General features: G+C 43.7%; 1 protein-coding gene across 4 annotated transcripts in view; it reads left to right on the top strand.

The window, feature by feature from the left end:
* Positions 1–5,690: 5,690 nt before the first annotated feature.
* The window catches only part of LOC146811630 (membrane-spanning 4-domains subfamily A member 4D-like), a 416,136-nt gene continuing 401,536 nt past the window's right edge, over positions 5,691–20,290 (top strand). The window contains exon 1 of one of the 4 annotated variants that reach the window (XM_085618601.1): positions 5,691–5,925. The gene's annotated coding sequence lies outside the window, so the exon portion shown is untranslated. Of the gene's footprint in view, positions 5,926–6,342; positions 6,364–20,290 lie in introns of those variants that run through there. The other 3 variants (XM_085618604.1, XM_085618602.1, XM_085618603.1) reach the window with 3 other exon arrangements.

Below are 20,290 nucleotides of genomic sequence, written 5' to 3'. Positions count from 1 at the left end.
TGGGGAAAGAACAGGCAAATATAGGGCAATAAAGTGTTCCCTCACATCCTTATCACAGATCAAAAGGATTGTGAAACACCCAGGGGAGATGATGGAAACCCAGTGCCTCTCAAGGTAGACATTGATGGCTGCAACCAGGCATTCTCCTCTCTTTTGCCAACATTGTGTGCTACTAGCAAAATATCAGTGCCAAAAAAACAAAAATAAAACAAGCAGCGACGAGCAGGGAGATTAACTGAATTGCGAGCAGTGACAGCTTCGAAGCAGAGGGCACTTTACAAGTAGTTTTACTTACAAAAACCACCACTACCTGCGCATGACCCTGAACTGGGACCCAAAGTGGGGGGAGGAGCGCACGCTGAATCCAGAGGGGAGAGGTCTTCAGGTTGTATATTACTGCTGCCGCTGGTCAGACGGCACCTGTGCTGCAGCACATAGGTGGGAGAGGGTGGCTGATACTTCCCAATATGTGTGTGCTTGGGTGCAGGTCAGGTTCTCACAGAATCATGTAAACCGTGGTGCTTCAACAAACAGCGCTAAAATAAACAAGCATTGTTGGCGCTGTGCAGCAAAAACAAAAAACACATTTTGACACATGCTACCGGTTAGAAAATATAAATGCCTTCACGCCGTGCTGCCATCCAAAACATGCAGCGCGGCGTACGTGAAGCGGGCACTGTACTGATACAGAAGCCGAGGGAAAGCACAAAAAAAAGAGTTTGCAGGAAGGAAGATACATTAAAAAAAGAGTAAGACAACAGTAACAGGGGCAGTCGCCTGAGAGGGCCTGAAACACCAAAAGGTGGGACTAATTAAGCATATTCACCAAATAAAAGTAGGCATTTAGGAAAGGCACTAAAAGTAAATAAATAAATCCCAATTTGTAAAGTGCAAACTACTCACCCTTACGGGTCTCAAGGCACTGGGGGCCGTCGAGGAAATTAAGTGAGCTATTGCCCAGAAGCACATGTTGCTGAGCTGAGCTGTCGCAGGAGCCGGGGATCGAACCGTGAACTATGTGCTCTGAAGTCAGCTGCCCTGGCTGCTGCACCACACCTCTCCACTTACAGGAGCCAATAGAAAAGATGGGAGGTACTTAAAGGACATGTTCTGGAGACAGCATGCCTCGCAGAGCAGCACATGTGCGTTGCTAGGCTTGACCCAACCTGCATTTAAAAAAACTAAAAACTACTGAAATTCACCAGGTATATTTTATTTCTCTGAGCTGACTATGTCACACAGTGGCAAAGTTGTTAGTGAGAACAAAAAGTGCATTATCTGATGTTCAAAAAAGGAGTCATGAGGAACCCAATGCTTTTCATGTAGTTGAGTAAGGAATGTGGGTTCCATGAACCTAGTTAAAGCAAGGAAATAGCTCCCTTACACCCTAGCTTTGTAGCAAAAGTCAAATAGAATTGTGGTGCAACAAGGCCGTCATATCCCTGGGCCCTGGTGCTCCTTCACCCACTGCGCTTTTGAAAGCTGGGCCTCTGTTAGATCTGGCATCTTTTGGCATGTTCCACCTGTCTTTTTTCTAGTGTGCCTGCAGCACTAATTGTGCCACCCACACAAGCAGCCTTTCAAAGATGTCTCAGACCTGCCACTGCAGTGTCTGCACACAGTTTTTACTGTCATGTCGACCTGGCAAGTACCCCACTTGCCAGGCCCTAACCTTCCCTTTTTTACAAGGTAGGCCCAAGGTACACCCATGGGCAGGGCACAGTGTATGTGAAAGGTAGGACATGTTGTCCTGGTGTGTATGACATGTACTGATAGTGAAATACTGCCAATTGTGTTTTTCACTATTAAAAGGCTATCTGCCCCCAGGCTAACATAGGAGTTGCTTTGTAACATCTTACAAGTATAACATTCCATTGGGACAAGATAGAGAAATTGAGTTTAGGCTCTCTGAACTCAGAATTTAATTACATCTTTTTAGGGAGATGGTTTTTAAATTATGGGTTTGAAAATGCCACTTTTAGATAGTATTATACAAGACAAGAACCTGACCTCCTATTTAATAATACTGTTCAATAATTAAACAGTCTGAAACCTTTATCTAGTTCGAATGGTCTTAATTTATGTTAAACATGGATTACAGTTTCTCTAATCAAGTGTATCTTTTGAAAAGACATGATTTTACAATGTCCTATTGAACAAAACGCTTGCTTTGCACAAAGTAATTAAATTACGTAAAACCATTCGAACTAGATAAAGGTCTCAGACTGTTTAATTATTGAAAAGCATCATTAAATAGCAGGTCAGGTTCTTGTCTTGTATAATACTATAATAGGTCCTTCCTGACCTTAGCAGGACCAAACCCCCCTTCCTCTACAAACTTTTAGATAGTAGGCATTTTCTTGTTTACCATTATATGTGCCTCTGCTGGGTTGTTTATTGACTGTCTTGTTTTGGAGTGACAGAGGCTGGGGATTTGCATTCACTGTAGACAGCCACAAGGGGGGTTGAGGTGTGTCCTGCCTTTACAAGGTGAATAGGCCTGGTCTGCATTTAGAGTGGTGAGAGGAGTTTTCACTAGCACCTGAATAGGCAGAGTCTCCTCTGCACAATGCTGTCTCCACCTCCAGTAGTGAAGCTAGGCCAGAGAGGGCTGAACTGGTTTAGACTGGGCTCAGAGATCCTAGCCACAAAGAGCACAAAGAGAAAATGTGTTATAAATATTGAGGCCCTGACTCTAGAACTTTAGAAATCTTTTGGATCAAGGAACCTGCCAAGAAGAAAAGCTGGCAAAGCTGTGAGGAGAGACCACCACTTTGCTGAGTGCCTTGCTGTGTTGGCCTGCAGTAGCTGCTTCTGTCTTGGGCAGAGAAAGGACTGGACTGAACTTCCTGCAACTTCTTTGTTTGAGTTTCTCCAAGGGCTTGATGTAGAGCTTGTCCCCTATTCAAGAATTGTCAGGAACAGCAAAGACTTCACCTTCCTCTGGGTACCGCCTCTGTTGCCACAGAGGGAAACCGCAACCCAATGCTGTCACCAAGACTGGTGGTGGTTCTGTGACCTGAAGGCACCACAGAGGGTACCGCTGCACTTTGCATCGCAACACTGGTCTCACCGACGACGATGTCTGCCACCGAGATGCTGTTTGCACCGTGACCTGTGGGCACCGCACTCCGCACCACCTCGCTTCACTCCGCCGCCCTGGTCTCCCCGACTGCGCTGCCAACTGACATCGCCGTTGTGGTCTACACTGTAGTCTGGGGGTCCCGCTCGTAAGCTACATTAAGCACCGCCCCGTCTCACCCCGCAGCCTTTGGCCCACCGACGCCAACCCCAATGACCGACACTCTCTGACACCGTGATCGTCAGCACCGCAATGAGCACCACCTCACTTTGTATCGCAGCCATGGTCTCACGGACGCCACTGGACGACTGCCACCAAGCCGCTGCCTCCACTGCGGCCTAAGGGCACCTACCGCCACCCCACCCTGCTTCACACTGCCACCTCAACACCTGCTACCACCGGCCCACACCGTTGCGGTTGACCAGAACAAAAAGGTACTGTTTAAAGGGTCTTCAGGTACCGCAGGCGGGCCGCACCGTCGCAGTCGGCCAGAACCATGGGATTTGTTGACTCACCCTGCCGTGGTAGCCCTAGACAGAGCTCTCCACTTCAAGGAACTATTTTTAAAGTCTATTTTTGCTTTAGGCGTACTTTTACATAACTGTATGTTGGATTATTATCGTTTTGGTCTTGTTTTACACAAATAAATATTGGGCATTTTTCTAAAACTGGTGTGGTGTCCTTTTGCAGTGTTTTCACTGCATTACTATATGTTATGTGCAAATGCTTTACACACTCCCTCTGAGATGTCTGACTGCTCATGCCAAGCTACCAAGCGGGTGAGCAGGGGTCATTTCAGAAGTGTAACTCCCTTATTCGGACTGGGAAGAAGGATCTCTACTTGGACAGGGTAACAACCTGCCAACTAGAGATCCCCATTTCTAACAGCCTCTGAGCAAGGCCTCAAGTCAGTGATGCCGTAAGGGCATACCTGCCAAGCGTGACTGGTTAATCCAGCCCCAATTTTCAGGTCTTGCATAGGCAGCGCTTGCGCTGTCTCTTCGAGACATGCTGTATTCAAGATATGGGCATAAAGCTCTTCCCACTTTCCACCCATCTTTTTAATTGGCTCCTGTCCCTGTCCTTTGTAAATGGTGGCTTTTCATTGGTCAATAGGCTTAGTAGTCCCCTCTTAGTACCGCCTTGTCTCTTCTTGTAACCTCCTATGAGGACACCCCCTGTTACATGTGTTGTTACTCTCCTACATTTTAATTACAGCCTCAAGGCACTATTTTCTTAAAAAACTTCAGACAAAACACACACTTGGCCCTAAGCTAGGCTGCAGTGGTTCCTTCGCTCACTAGAACATCTCACATTTATAAGAGACCGTCTACAAATTTCCCTTAATCAGCTCCACAGAGTACAACCTAATCCAAAATTAACGTAATTATTCTTGTGTCACATTTCAAAACTGCTAATTGTATATATGGACATAGCTATTTGAATGTACTCGTAGTACTATATGCATTGGCATGCATTATGGGTAGGGTGGATTTACCATATCTTCTGCAGGGTGCAGTATCAGATGTGACCAAAAGAGCTCCACAGTGCTGGTGCCTTGCTCACAAGGGACCTCTAGGAGCAGTTTGCGGTACTGCACTTAGACATGCAGTGCTGGTGCCTTGCTCACTAGGGACCTCTAGGAGCAGCTTGTGGTACTGCACCGAGACATGCAGTGCTGGTGCCTTGCTCACTGGGGACCTCTAGGAGCAGCTTGCGGTACTGCACCGAGACATGCAGTGCTGGTGCCTTGCTCACTGGGGACCTCTAGGAGCAGCTTACGGTACTGCACCTAGCCAAGCAGTTCTGGTGCCTTGCTCACTATAGGCCTCTAGGAGCAGCTTGCAGTACTGCACCTAGACATGCAGTGCTGGTGCCTTGCTCACTAGGGACTTCTAGAAGCAGCTTGCGGTACTGCACCTAGCCAAGCAGTGCTGGTGCCTTGCTCACTATAGACCTCTAGGAGCAGCTTGCAGTACTGCACCTAGACATGCAGTGCTGGTGCTGTGCTCACTAGGGACCTCTAGGAGCAGCTTACGATACTGCACTGAGACATACAATACTGGTTCCTGGCTCACTACGCAAGCATTTGCAATGCACTAGGTCTTGCATTACTGAAAGTATGAGCTATTACCGTTGCATTATTATTTGCAACGCCAATACCTCAAACTATCAGTAATGCAAGACCTATTGCATTGCAAATGCTTGTTAATTACAATTCTAGGACGTGTAGTCCTGGTTTAATAGTAGGATACATAAGTCTACTAGTCCCAAATTTCTAAGAAAGAAACAGGATTTTGGGCTAACTAATCACGCATTGATCTTGGGAAAACGACAGTTATTCATGTGATGCACCCCAATGCAAACATCCTAAATGTTCTCTCCTAGACTGCGAGTGTAATAGAATAAAACGTTAATTTTGGTGGAGTGTTCCTCTCAGGGTCCTGAGTCCAGGTATTACTGCACCTTCTCACTGGGGTGCTACGTGAATATAAATGGACGATTTTTCTCTCCTTTTCCAGGTAAAACCGTTATAATTTCTAACGTGTTCGATGTTAAAAAAGAATGGAAGCGGGACCTCCTGTTCTCAGCTGAATACTGGTGCAGCCTGTGGCTGCTGACACAGAGCTCCTCCCACGGCCCCTCACCGCCCTTCAGCCCGTTACGCTCGCAGCTGGTCCGAAGATTTGGGACCCGACCCAATTTCTAGATTCTCTGGCTCCTACGAAGAAGGGTGGGCAGATGCTGCGGACCCGGAAGCGCCTCATCTTCAGTCTCTCAGTGCTGCGACCGATGACAACAGACAACTGAAGCAACCAGGGGATTCCTACTAACCGGCGGAGGTAAGCGGTCTGTTTGCCGGGGAAAGAGTCAGTCAGTATCCGTAGAGCATATGGGCAAAGACCGGCTAGGAACTGATATGTTGCAGCAGAAAGCGAATGGTTAATATGTATCCAAAAACTAATGTCTTTAAGTAGAACAAGTAAATAAAATGTATCTCCGCTTCGGCTTGTGGTGCACATCTGCCCCCGCTCTTACCCCTCAGTGCTCTGGGGGGCTCTGCTCCGAGTCGTGATTCGGTCACACTCCGAGATAGTGAAACGGTGAGGGGGGAGCTTGGGCTCCCAGACAAGAACGGGTTAAGAAGCGAGGAGTGTGAAAGGGCAGCGGGTAAACAGTGGGCTTAGAACCAGGCATGTCATTCTTTAACTTACCACAACTAAAAGCACAGAAACCTTTGACGAGGACGGGAGAGCCGCGAGCTCAACACGCACCGTCAAGTAATTCAATTATTTCATAAAATGTCATATTTTGCATGTTCTGTAATTAGGTCTGTCACGCGGTCGAAGTCCTGGCCATATTCCCTCCGCCCTGCTACAGGATGTCAGCGGGGCTCAAATTTCTTCCTCATTTCTATGCCCCTTGCTGATCTGCGAGTTCGATTGTGTGTGTGTGTGTGCGTGTGTTATTATATCCAGCCTTGCGCACAGTGGGTTTGTATGCTTTTGTCCTGGCAGTCAATCTGGAAGGCATGACTGCTGGGAAATTTGGGAAACACCAGCCAAAAGTATAGACGGGGTTTGGAGCAGGGGGGCGGATGAAGAGGCGGACCTGCTCCCACCTTTCTTTCCCCACTCTCTATAGCCATTTAAATGCTCTAAGCCCTAAGGTGACATTTGCTGTACTCTGTTGGTGATTCACTTGCGTTTTGCCTGGTATCAAAACTCCCCCTTAGAGAGTAAAACAATCTTATCAACTCTCCATATTTTTATGGGAAGTTTTCTAGTGTTTAGGTTGTTTTCCTAAAATATGTTTACAATGTTCCTGTTTGTTTGTACCAACAAACTTCTGTTTGAAGCACGCTGGCGTTTTATAAAACCTAATACACAAACCTATATGAGGATGGATCCCTAGTTAGGTTGGGGGCACAGAGGAACACTATGAGGGAGTACACCTTATAAAACCTATCTGTACTAAGTATAATATCTCTAGAACCATAGATCTGTTTGGTTAGTAAGAGCTCCCCGATTGTATATACATTTAAAAAAAACTTTTTTACCGCTGTTTTAGAAATATTTAAACTATGACTAACAATATTTTATGTATATATGGTATTTTTTATATTGTGGATCTCTGACGAGGTCTATATCAATAAAATCTGATTGATTGATGTTCCTGTTTCTGTTTTATAAGTCATATTTTTCCGGTGTATGTCACTAGAAACCTAAGGGACCGTGATCTTTGACTAAGGTTATTCATTGATCTTTCCAAATATCTTTATATTTGTGTACTGAAAAGATGAGCATGGGTTTACTATACTTGTCTACACATATAGGCACCATGTGGATATATATTTATTAAAGATACCTAGCTGTTGAGTTAAGACTAGTGAAGCTGTTCTTACCCATGTACACTTGTCTCATGATATTTTGTTAGTCCATATTTAGGTTATGATAGTTTAATAGTTTTTTTTTTTTACAGAGTTTTATATAGTGCGAACTTGACCCCAATGGGGTATCAGGGTGCTTTACATAGCACCAGTTGCATTACATGAGGACACAATCATTTTTTTTTTTGTAGGGCACAGGGAGATTAAGTGATTTTGCCCAGAATCACAGGATGTTCAGTGTCATTGCTGAGACTTGAACCCAGTTCCCCATATTCGAGGTCCACCGCCCAAGCCGTTAGGCCAACTCCTCTCCCCACTTTTGATGTCCATACTCTATCATAAAACCGGGACGTGGACGGTGGTGAGAGGTAGCAAAAGCAGGGAGCTGTGGGGGTCCAACTTTTTCCGCAGCCACCTTCGTTTTATTACTAATTTATTGTATTCGTCAAGTCCACACCCAGTTTCAGGTGGGTGGTGGGGAGCCAAGAATGCAGGTCTTCCTGGACTTGAGGAGACTCGTGAAGCTGTAACACACAAGCCCTGACTGCAGCACATAACAGCTGGGTCACTGATAGCAATGATGTCAGTGCAGAAGAGACCACAACTTTCAGCACTGGAGCCGTGTCCCATGCATGGTTCTACCCATGTAAGTTATTAAGGCATCACTGGATAGAGGGTTTGTGTCTACACGTGCTGAAGAATTCACTCGAACACTGCAGACTTTGGAACGCCTCTTACCCATGAAGTTATCACGACCCAGTCTAGAAGGAACCTGATGCTCTATGAACAGCCAAACACCAAATAAGGCCAGATGAGTTCACTGCAGACTCTCTGCATCAACAATATATGGCCAGACATTCTGGAGATTGTATCTGTGAAGGTAGGCAAATTAGCAGACTCGAGGCCTTATTTAGAGTTTGATGTACATGATCTTCTGTCTTCCATATTACAAGTGCCATCAGCTTTAATTTACTTGTAGTAGTAGTGGGTCACATTTGTGAGAAGGAAGCGAGTCCGCAAAGCTCTAAATGAAGGCCTCAGCTTCTATAAACAATGAGACTTGATTGAAGAAATTGTATACTGACAGGAAAACTCAGGGACGGCTCTTCTGTTATGGCAGAGGAACATTGCCCCCCCTGCTGAAAGCCAGCAGAGGCAAAGGGTAAAAATAAAATGATAAGAAAACATTTTTATCATTTTATTTTTAGCCCTGCAGCCTGTGAGGGAGGGGCGTGGCCTCCCATCCTGACGCTGCAGAACCAGGGAGGAGGGGGGAGTGGTGGGCACTGCCAAGTGCACATGACGGAATGGCTGGCCCTCTGGGGCCGACCTAACCGCCATGCGCAATTAGCCTTTCTCCACTGAGCTGTGTTGTACAGTTGAGTGGAGAAAACAACACAGGCTCCCACTCTTTGTCTGAGTGCTTAACCAAGGCACTGAGACCAATCCCAACGCTGCTCACATGCTGGGAATAATTGTAAATGTGAGGACACAGAAAAATCCGGCCCTGTGAAGTGCACAGCAATGTCGCTAAGGCTTCTTATTGATCATCCTTTTATGGATTCACTCAATGAATAAAACGAGTTCAAAACAAAGCAGTTTCATTAACAATTTCTTTACATTGTTAATTCAAACATAAGTTGTATCCAAATTACTATTACAATAACCATCTCAAAATGAAGAATTTTAACTTGATCAAGCTCAAGCTATGCAACAGACAAAACACCAAGTTTTAGGTATGCATGAACACATGACCCAATACATTTCGGGTTGTAATAACCCTTCTTCAGGGGTACATATGGCGAATTTGCAACAAAATTATACAATGATGGGCAACAGATAGCTGCCTTCCTCTGGAACACAAACGTCAACAAGGATCAATAGGTTGTTACGTCGTGCTGCAACTATGTTAGATGGCGTTGCATGTGCGCTCCGAGGTTCATCGAAGGAACGCTGACTGACAACTATGCCCCGTGATTACAGACATACGCAACGCCATCTAACATAGTTGTACCGATTGATCCTTGTTGACGTTTGTGTTAAGTTGCCTAGCGTGAACTTAAATGTGTGTAGGGGCCAAGTTCCAATGGGCAACTTGGACAAAATCATGCACAGCTATAGAGACAATGTGTCACAAACTAATCCTTTTCAAACAATATGATTATACTCTTCTCATTATGTGTATCTATCAATAATCATATTTCCATTGTTTATTTGTTTGCGTTACTAACAATATACAATGAACAAAGATTTCCAAACAGAATTATTATTCACATAATTCAAATTATAATGCGTACAAACAAATCATCATCATAAAAAAATGATAGCATTGAATTTCAGCGCCCAATGTCTTTCAGGACTAATGTCCCTTCGTCCGGGGAAAGTCTGTAAATAACAAACAAAAAACATTTATGTACAAATATGGTTCATAACACATCACAAATTTTGTAATTTTATATATGTTGTGTTGGAATGTGAATACCATTACCAAGCGGGGTAAAGTACCCCTGTGTTGACTTATCTTTCTGAGATCTTATCAGTGCCGATCACCATTCTACCTGGTAGTCCACAAGTCAAGCATCCCTAAGTGAAACCAATCTACTCATGCCGAAAGAGAAACCCATTTCCAAAAGATTGACCATATACCAGAAACCATTACTTACAATTCGAAGGCCCTCTCAATGCACTTCAACCTAAAATGATCCAAAAATATTACAAGTTCACAAGAGACCATGCTTTTCAGAAAACGCAACCCACACCATATATCAGTGACAGTGTAAGTCTATGCTGGACCTTTAAACTTCACTCAAACTTCACAAGATCACCAGTGCAAAACCGCTCGCTGCTAGCACTGTGGAAGTATAATAAAACCGTGCATCAGAACAGCGCAACTAGTCTGTGCAAAAGTTCTACTACTACCAACTTGTTCAAACCTCTCATGCTCTTACCTCTTCCATCTATATCCGTAACTCTCTCTGTAACCTTCGCGTCGTAGCATTCACGAATGCTAAATCTCCGACATCTTATGTACCTATGAAATCTCGCGATAACGACCGCATTCAACATTAGCGCCATGATGGAGTGGTGAATAGTAACTAAGGTCACCGCTAACTCAATGCTTGCAAAACTAAACTGAATCGGAAAGAGGTTAGGGATCAATATGAAGAAGAAGGTAGATGGTCAGAAAATGCACCTAGTTGCAGTGGATCCATCCTTTAGCGTCAGCACAATATTACAAGGCACAAAGACTTTTTTAAGTGTGATATGATCATACCATAATGGATGTCTACACGCACCCCATAGAAAAGCATCATCACGCTCATCTATCAGTCTGGGAAGAAAACCCCCGCAAACTAATAAATATCATAACTGATCTTAAAAGCCCTTAAGTACATCTCAACTGCCTCTTTGGTGGGGAAATCTATTTCCTTTCTACGTGCCCTGGTCAGGTCTGGTTTTATCACCCTTACAAATTCGTGTGTGTGTTGTGTGGATAGCGGCACTCTTTATGCAGCATGGTGTCAATGACTGGTCAGGTTACAATCAGCACATTTGTCATATAAAAATAACATATGTTCAAATGGATGCATTCAAGTTAGTGCTTAATCTGGGATTTATATCATATCATTACAGCATTACTCGTTTAACATGGCATCCATGTGTGCATGGGTGAGGTTGACTATGTATCATTTACATGGGATATACTTCACTTCTTAGAAGTGTGTTACAGAAAACATGCCATCTCAAATTTGTCATTCAATCCTCACGCATTCAATTTGTTTAATTTTTTAATGGAAAAGGCCTCTCGCTGTAATAGTTTTTTTGAGTTTTCTGTTCCCTGTAGAATTGGCACTAGTTCAATAATTTGAAACTTCATTTGTGTGATAGTATGTCGATTCTGGTTCCAATGGACTGCCAAGCTGGAATTGAAGTTGTTGTTCCTTATCATGCTCCTCTGTTCCTTAAGACGAATTTTCAGTTTCCTTTCTGTTTTACCTACATATAATAAGCCACATGGGAATTTGATTGTGTATACTACATTACTGGAATTGCAGTCCACAGAATAGTTTAATTATATTTATTCACCCGTTCTGGGATGAAGTAGTGTATCCCCTGTTAACGCAAAAAAGAAACAATGAAAATTTGATTATGGATAAATAAACATAATGAGAATAGTATAATCATATTGTTTGAAAAAGATTAATTTATGACACATTGTCTCTATAGCTGTGCACGCTTTTGTACAAGTTGCCCATTGGAATTTGGCCCCTATACACATTCATGTTATACAAAACATTGAAACAATAAACAAAGAGCCAACAGTAGGCATGAAGGGCAAGACGCCACTCAAGGATCACAAACGCCATGACAACAAAATATGGAAATACGAAGCAGTATAACATTTGCTGATGGAAGTTCCCCTTAGTCTTGTAGGACTCCCACATTGGGGCCAGACAGATGCCTCCTCGGTGTCCATTTCTAGGCCGCTTCCTCGGGCACAATACCCTCCCCGGCTTGGTGAGTCCTCCCAGGAGCGCCAGGGGTCACATATCTTAGCAAATTTTCTGGGGCATCCCCTGGCCTTATACAGCATCTCCTCTGCCCTCATACACCACTCCATGCTCTACTTCCAGAGGGCTAGGGTAGGCACCACCGCACTCCCCCAAAGTCAGATTACATCACACCTCGCATTTGCCAGCTTCATGTTTCAAAGGAGGAGTGTGTATTTGTTCAAGACCTGTTTGTCCCCATATTCCCAGAGCCATCAATTGTGGGGTAAGTGCCAAGTCATCCCCAATCACCCAGGACACAATGTGAGTGACCATCTGCCAAAAACTTTGTAGTCTGGGACAGTACCAGAGGGTGTCTAGCAATGTCCCAACTTGATTGCAGTCCCGCAAGCAGAGCTTACTATCGATCACCCTGATACAATATAGTCTTGCTTGTGTATTATAGGTCCTATAAAGAGTTTTTAATTGAACTAAGAGGAAGTCTGCCTTTATAGACACCACCCTAAGGTGGCTGCAGGCCTCCACCACGTAGTGTCACAAGGTCCCGCACCCATTCATCACTCAGGGTGGTCAGTGAAGAAAGACTATGTGACAAGAGGGTGCTGAAGATCTGAGATTTGGCATGTTTCATCAAGTGAGCTTCCACAACATTATATTCTAGTGGGGAGTCCTCCATTATGTCCTGTAGTAGATCCTTGTAGAATATACCGAACCTACAGATATCTTAAATATTGCCTCCCTGTAAGTTCGTATTTCCTCTGCAAGCCGAGGAAGGCTATCAACCCATTATCCGACCATACGTCACCCAAATTAGTGGTACCTGTAATGTCACATTTACGAGGGCCTTCCACAAGTTAAAGGCTTTTGAGTAATTCAGTGTCCCATTGGGGGGGGGGGGTCCAGAGTAATCCAGTCGCTCTAGCACAGCTGTCTTGCCATCATCTGCCACACCCGTGCCACCACAGCAGTTGGGCTCGGTGTGGCTTCAAATGCTTCCTGCCATACAGCAGACTTACATATACCTCCGGGTTCATTGCAGTCCTGTCTGCCAGGAGAAAGGGTTCTCAAAGTGCGGTAAAGGGCCAGTCATTAGCAACCAACAGTTAGGATGCCCAGTTGTAAGGACAAAAGTTCACTAAAGCCATCCCCCTATCCTCTGGTTTCCTGGTCAACGCGGATAGTGCAATCCATGCAGCCCCGTTCCATAGCAACAATCTTTTTAACCCATCAACCAGCCTAAAAAGAAGTTGTCAACACTATAATAGGTACATATTTTGGAAAACATATAAGAACTTGGGCAGGTATATAATTTTGTAAAGGGCCACTCTTCCCATTAAGGACATGGCAAACACAAGGAGATGATGGTTAGAGCACTGAATCTTTTCAGACACTCACCCCCGTCACAGATCTGGGTTGAATTCATCATTGTTCTTTAGCTCACTTCGCCACCCCAGTTCAGACCCAGCTAGATACATATCAATCTTGACCCTGTGCCTCATGGGAACAGTCCAGCCCGAACTGCCAAGCCAGGTCTTCCCTGGTCTGGAAACAAGCATCCTGGGACCAGTTTTGGGGTAACACCCCTCATCAGCCATGCCAGCTTGAATCCAGTGGCAAAGTGAGCAAGGACTGACGTCTGGCCATACCCTGCCAACTTAGGGCGAACAAAGAAAACACAAGGAGATGATGGACGGAGCACTGAAACGTTTCAGACACTCACCCCCAGTCAATGATCTGGGTTGAATCCATCATCGTTCTTTAGCTCGCTTTGCCACCTCAGTTCGGACCCAGCTAGATGCAAATCAGTCTTGACCCTGTGCCTCATGGGAACAGTCCAGCCTGAACTGCCAAGCCTGGTTTTCTCTGGTCTGTAAACATGCATCCTGGGACCGGTTTCGGGGTAACACCCCATATCAGCCAGGCTAGCTTGAATACAGTGGCAAAGTGAACAAGGGGCCCACGTCTGGGCAAACTTTATAGTTGATTTTTCCCAGCCAATCATTTATGATTATCTCAACAGTACATCATTTGTGCTGCATGAGTATACAAAATGGACCAACAGTAGACATTTTTACAAGGACAAACATGTGGAATATTGCACTGTGAGTAACCATCTCACTCAAATCTATCTTCATGCCTTCTGGTATTGGAATGGTTACAGCCGATGAAGATTCTCCCAAGAGAGCTCTAGAGATGGAATATTCTGCTGCACCTAGTTTCTCCTGCATCATTCAGTTGTACACCCTATCATGAATAGTTTTAAATGCTTACATTTGGAACTTGTTCCATGTGAATAATACTTGGCAGTACTGCTGGGTAACTGTATGCCACAAAAATTACACTGCACATATTTAGCTGTAATGTTTTCCCCTGAAGGTATTCTAAAATGCTTGTAGACATCACTTTCTTTTGTACTTGCTGGTCTGAAGATATACCTGCAAGTAGTTGTGCACAAAAGTGTATTTGTAAATAGTTAAATACGTTGTGTTATGATTATTTATTTGTAGTGAGCGCAATGCACATTGTTCTTTAAATACAATGAGGAAGTGAGCAGTTTTTTTCTACAATCTTTATGGTTGTTTTTTCTCCACTGTTCATTGATATCTGCTTAAAAAGTACATCATTTATGGAGCATGAGTAAAGAAGGTGAGAACAGTAAAAAGGGGAAACTTAGATGCTTATTTATATTAATAAACATACCTTTACAGTATGAGAAATGTCTAGTTATTTCTTTGAATTGTGTCTTTTTGCATTGTCGAAATTGTAAGTTACTTTTGTAATTCTATTAATTGCAAAACTTATGTAGATTTTTTTTCTTTTTTCTTTTTATACTGATCAGTGGCACCATCTATTGGAGAAATGTACTTCAATAATTAGTTCTTGCAGTGTTATTCCATAACTTTAGATTTTGAGTATGCACACCCAAACACAGATTGGTACAGTTACTGACACACCTAGGCACAAATCAGTGCAGCAACTCACATACCCATCTACATACAAATAGAGGTACTCCCACACACAGGCTCACACTGATACAGCCACGGACACTCCTAGGCACACATCGAGACAGTCACTGACATGCCCAACTACACACACTGCACTAACACATCCAGCCAAACACTAATGCATTCAATAACACACCCAGGTACATATTGACACACTAAGGACTAAACAATGCAGACACTCGCACACCCAGGCATACACCAATGCAGACACCGACACACCCATCCAAACACTAATGCATCCAATAAGACACCCAGGCATTCAATGACACACCCAGGCATACACCAATGCAGACTTTGATATACCCAGGTATAAACCAATATAGACACTGGCACACCTAACCCTAATGCATCCAATAACACATTCAGGCACACATTGACACATGCAGTGACACATCCAGGGTGATACTAATGTATACACTTACACACATGGGTATACATTAATGCAGACAGTGGCACGGCCAGGCATACACCATAGCAGATACTGACCCATCCAGCCGAATATTAATGCAGCCAATAACACACCCAGGGATACACTGATGAACACACTGATATACCTGCTCTCACATTGATAGTCACTGACACATTAAAAACACAGAGTTAGCTCTTTGTTTGAGTACATGGTGGTTCCAACAAGAACCGTTTCTGGGTTTTATAACAGTTTTAAAAAAACTTTCTTCTTTTCAATTTTTTGAGCAAAAAGTTAAAAGGGTAGTAAACACGTTAAGGATAGGGAAATACAATGAAACAACTGGATTCAGTCTTCTAAAAACATTTTGTAGTCAGTAAAAGCAAAAAAAATAAAAAAAATGTAATGCTTCTTCACTGTATCCAAGAGAGCACCCACAGAAGACATTTTTGCAGCATGTGGCATTTTGCGCTGTGAATAACCATGTCACTCAATTTTTCACAGGCAACTGGTATTGTAATGACTGCAGCTGATGATGGTTCTCCCAAGGCTACTGTAGAGGTCCGCTGTCCTGTTGACATACTTTCTCTTGCGTCATCTGGGTTTAGACCCTTTCATTAATTGTTTTTAGATGCTTCCACATGGAACTTGTCCCATGTGAATACTTCTTTACAGTGCCTCTGGATAACTGCTTGCCACAAATATTGCACTGCACATATTTTGCTGTTACCTTCTTTTTCCAGAAGGTTTAGTAAAGTGCTTCTACACATCACTTTTCTTTCTGCAATGCAGTGTGTCTTCCTCCTTATCATCAACAGGTTGTGGATGCTCAATTTGGATGGACGATTTAGCTTCAACCATTGTAAAAGCAGAGCACCACTGGTTCTCAATACTCCTTCTAGAGACTTCACTGGAGAAGTAACTGCTTTTGGGTGTGGTTTTTCTTGTGCAAGGACAGGGTCTTAATATATTCAGTCAGAAGACAAGGTTGAATGTCCTGGTGAGTGAATTCCCGATTCTGGGCCGTAAATTTGCTGATTCGCGAAAGTTGCAAAATGGGTACCTTTCTTGGAAAACAGATATAAGGTGGTTTATAAGTACTTGTAAATATGTTCACAATGATGTGATTAATGACAATAGAGGGGTGTACACGTTCGCAGTAATCTGTAACATTTTCAGCGAATCCACAGATTCAGACTCGCGGATTCAGTCCGATCACATTGTTCATAAGATCATAGAGTAATAGTCCATCTATATTTACGGCCCTACAAAGGTACTGTGGTGCCCAAAGAATATTTAAAAACAATTATATTTGTTGAATTACATTAAAGTAATCATGCACTTTACATTAACTACATATGGGATTTTTATGTTTTAAAGATATAAGTATATTTATAAAAATAATGTCATCAGTACCAAAAAACTAAATTAAAAATCAAAATCAATTGTAATACAATTAGTATTAAAAAGAAACTCTTCATATTAGCTAAAACAACTAAGCATTTGAAGGACATAATGATTTAGAAATGGAATTTGAATGACCTGTGAAATTCACTGAAAAAAACAAAGGTAACACGGACATTATAGTTAGGCTCAGATTTCACTCGTACAAAATCATAGAAACCCTGCAGTTATAGTTACCTGATCGAACTATAACTTACGACCCACAATACACGGCTTATGACCTCATGTATTACATCACTCATGACATGGTCAGTGACATCACTGATGACACCCGCTCACATACTGATACGGACAGTCACACAGCCACTCACTTACCCATGCAACCACTTGCATACCCACTCACTCACCCATGCAACCACTTGCATACCCACTCACTCATACAGCCACTCAGCAACTCACTCGCTCATACAGCTACTCACTCAGTCATACAGCCCGTCACATACCCACTCACTCATACAGACATTTACTCACCCATGCACTCACCCATAGAGCCACTCACACAGCCACACAACCATCTATACAGCCACTCACTCATTCATAGAGCCATTCTCACACACTCTCACTCACTCACTCATCAAATCAATACAGCCACTTACACAGCCACTTACTCACCCATGCAGCTATTCACACACTCATTCACATACCCCCTTGCAAACCCATACACCACTCAGACACCACTCACACACAGATATACACAGATGCACACAGATACACAGCTACTCACATAGTATATGTTAGAAATAGTATCACTCATTAGTAGTACACAAAGTGTACTCATTTTAACTTTTGAATTCCCTTAGTATACTGCCAACTACACCCGTAACTCCGAGCAAGGCGGCAAGATGACGATTAGGCACTTCGTGAAGGGAAGCTGCTAGAGGTGAAAAAGTGAGAAACAAATCGGCATACTGTGTGGCACAACTTAGAGCAGGGATTGCTGGATGGTATATATTTTTACCGAGGGCCCCCTTAACTGTACCGCAGAAAATTAGAGCTCAACCGCTCAGGAACAAACTCTACACAAAATGGCGCCGGTCAAACAAAGGCGCTGACAAAGACCCCAGATCACTGGCATATCAGCTCACGCGAGTATCGCCGTAGGGCCTAACATGGGCAAGATATAACATGAGTTGGTGCCCAAGACTACATCACCAAAAAAAAAAAGTAAGGCAGAGCCAGCAACTTCAGACTCCCCAATCCAAAATGAAACCGGACATCAACAGTACCCTAGACATGATACTAAAAAAGCTGGTGGACGTCCACGACTCAGCTAAAACCACAAAGCAAACCACCGACACCATTCAACTTGAAATAGCAGCCGTCAGGGCTGATCTAAATACAGTGAATAATAGATTAGCAGTGGCCAAGCAAAGAATCAGCGATGTAGAGGATATCTCCTCTACTTCAAATCGGGAGGTGAAGACTCTAACAAAACTGACTATAGCTCTAGAGAAACAAACAGCGGAGATGGAAGACAGAAGTCGACGGGGGAACATCCGAATACTTGGGGTCCCGGAGGGATCAGAAGACCTAGCAGGCTCATGTTTAGCCTTCCTGGAGGATTGGATCCCTAAGATTACCAACATAAATTTCGACCGGCAGTTTGAGCTAGAGCGTGCACATAGAATTCCCATTCTTAAATCCACGTCAAGACTGGCAGCCCGACCTATCATATGCAAGCCACTGAGATTCCAGCATACGCAAGCTATTCTAAACCACGCTCGTAAAAATCACCAAATTCTCTGGAACGGTAATAAGATCATTTCACACAAGACTACTCTAAGCCCACTGTTGATACTAGGAAGGGGTTTCTTGCCTTACGTGACAAGCTCAGGAACAAAAACATGCAGTTTTCCTTTGTCGGTCCCGCCAAATTCAGGATAAGTGACGGCAGCAGTCTCCACTTTTTCAACGACCCTAAGGAGCTCGCCTCATTTCTGGAAGGCCCATCAGCTCAAGACATGGAGGTCTCCCAACCAACCACTAACAAAAAGAGATCTCCTCCAGACCTGGGCATGGGATGAAGAAGGAAGCGTGCCTCATGGGTCAGTTTAAGATCTTTAAACCAGTGGTACCAAGGACCATTTCAGCAACTACCTACCTCAATATGTACCTCATGTTAACATAGACTCTGTGATGCAGGCATCGCTACAAATGAAGACGTTGTACATACCTTAAGGGACTATATTCGTATCCTTTACTGGCGGCACATATTATATATACCTATGCACACTGTAAAGGGGGAAGGTCAAATGTGTATAGATTCAAAAGTAACAAAGAATATCAGCACATCGATTTACGTTCCAACCGCTTATGACAGTTATTCTCCGTAAGACGGAAGGACGATCCTGCCGTTGCACCTCCTACATACGAGGTTTTCAGGGATGGGAGGGGGTGGGGGAAACGAGGGTTCCTCAGTCTTCTTTCTCCAATTTCTAGTTTCCTTCTTCTGTTTTTGTCCTATAACCTATGTTCGGCGGACCTTGAAACATAGCCATTTTTGGTGTTATGGCACAAAAGAGTATCTGGAAAGTTTGTTCAGAATATATGCATGTACCTGGAATATGCAGTCGTGTTTTATAATGTGGGGGAGGCCAGGGGTTAGCGATTGGCATCTTTTACCACTCCTGGGTTATGGTAACGTTTTATGGTTGTTTAACATTACAAGGGAAACACCTGCCACAAGAGCTCTTTTCTGATGGCACGCAATAACCCCCTAGCAACTCACCTCAACATAGTGTCCCTAAATGTCAAAGGTCTTAATCATCCAATTAAGCGCCGGAAAATCCTGGAATACTTAGCTAAAACTAAAGGGGATATCATTCTACTTCAAGAGACAAAACTGTCCTTGGAGGATGCCAAACTCATTAGTTACTGGTTTTCACAGATGGCTTGCTCTCCGGCTGTTAAAAAGAAGCGGGGGTAATCACACTGATATCAAAAAGGTCCAATATTTTGATAGACTCCCAGTCTCATGATAGCAAGGGCAGACTTCTGGTTACACATCTGAGAAGGGGGGAGGAGCAAATTCACGTAGCAAACATATATGGCCCTAAAGCTGATAACCCAACTTTTTGGTCAGAGGTGTCCAGCACGCTGGAACGTTTCCCCCACAACGGTCTCATGGTGGTAGCAGGGGACTTTAACATTCCACTAGACCACATAATGGATAGACAATCCTCCTGCCAATACCACCCTATGAACTCACAAACTGCACTTCAGGACATCTGCTCCAAATATAATCTTAAAGACGCGTGACGGCTCCAGCATCCAGACACTAAAAACTACACCTTCTACTCTAACCCCCACAACTCATACACCAAGATAGATTATATACTCCTCTCCGGCACCTACACACCCGCTTAATCGAACACTCTGACATAGCCCCAAGGTTAGTGTCGGACCACTCGTGTATGAGCCTAAAATTGGCTG

This window comes from Triturus cristatus, chromosome 7 (assembly GCF_964204655.1).
Source record: "Triturus cristatus chromosome 7, aTriCri1.1, whole genome shotgun sequence".
Taxonomy (NCBI): domain Eukaryota; kingdom Metazoa; phylum Chordata; class Amphibia; order Caudata; family Salamandridae; genus Triturus; species Triturus cristatus.
The sequence above is the reverse complement of the archived record's forward strand: the minus strand, read 5'-3'. Positions and strand labels throughout refer to the sequence as shown.